At 36.9% G+C, this 1,016-nt stretch overlaps 2 non-coding genes across 2 annotated transcripts; both read left to right on the plus strand.

Annotated features, from left to right (window-relative positions):
* LOC147411689 (small nucleolar RNA SNORD96 family) lies at window positions 1–91 on the plus strand. The gene has a single exon (XR_015182805.1). It is a non-coding gene; the product is annotated as a small nucleolar RNA SNORD96 family (small nucleolar RNA).
* Window positions 92–925: 834 nt separating this feature from the next.
* LOC147411690 (small nucleolar RNA SNORD96 family) lies at window positions 926–1,016 on the plus strand. The gene has a single exon (XR_015182814.1). It is a non-coding gene; the product is annotated as a small nucleolar RNA SNORD96 family (small nucleolar RNA).

Here is a 1,016-nt window from a genome sequence, read left to right on the forward strand (position 1 = left end):
ATGCCTGTGATGATTGCAGTCATCTAAAATTACCATCTTTCGGGACTGAGTGGCTTATTTGCCTTGCTGATATTCTGCAGTCCTGAGGCCGATTATTACGTTAGTTATTAAAGAATTTGCAAAGTTCATTGTTAAAATTTTGGTTCCCTTTATATATATATATATTGAATTCAGGTTTTTTCTCATTTAACTTTTGTTCTGCACTGCAGCATATTCGTTCATCCTTTAAACTGAAGAATCTATGATTTTTTCTGTATTTTTCTAAAATTACTAATAAATCATTTTTTTTATCTCAGTAGAGGTAGTTTTATTCATGTTGGTTTTGTTATTTGATGCAAATTGATTTTTTTGACGGGGAAGATTATCTTGCTGAAAATCTCCCATCTAAATGGGGCGAACATTTTTATGTTCGTAAATTCCTCAGTAAACGTCAAAAATAAAGCCCTCTGGTGTTGCTGGTCCTTCCTCTTGGCAGGATCACCACTTTAAGGGCGGTCTCATATTCCATCGCCTTGGGGAGCAGCGTTGCTGCCATTACCTCCTGGGAATGGCCATGAGGCATACATACATTTTCAAAATTTTTTTTTTTCATCTCAAAATATTTGGATATGGAGGAAATGATCGACTTAAATTAGGTGAGGGTGTAGATCATTATAGTTTGTGGGTATGTCGTTGTTTGGGAGCTAATGGAGACTGCAGTTTGATGTTGTACTCACTAGCTGTAATGATCTCACCCCCATCTTACCTCGTCTATTCCCATCAGTCTGATCATTTTGAGGTATCTCTTTCTCACAATTGAAAATTTAATGTCAAGGAATCAAGGTAAGTCCCTTGGTGGACCCTGACTAAATATTTATTAACAACAATTTTGTACATTGGTTGTTTTGTCTTCTCTGTCGTTCTTCTTTACCAACTATTTAGCTGAATGCCTACGATGATTGCAGTCATCGTAGTATACCATCTTTCGGGACTGAATGGCTTGTTTGCCTTGCTGTTATTCTGCATTCCTGAGGCCT

This window comes from Akebia trifoliata, chromosome 1 (genome assembly GCF_017979445.1).
Source record: "Akebia trifoliata isolate Shusen 1 chromosome 1, ASM1797944v1, whole genome shotgun sequence".
Taxonomy (NCBI): Eukaryota; Viridiplantae; Streptophyta; class Magnoliopsida; order Ranunculales; family Lardizabalaceae; genus Akebia; species Akebia trifoliata.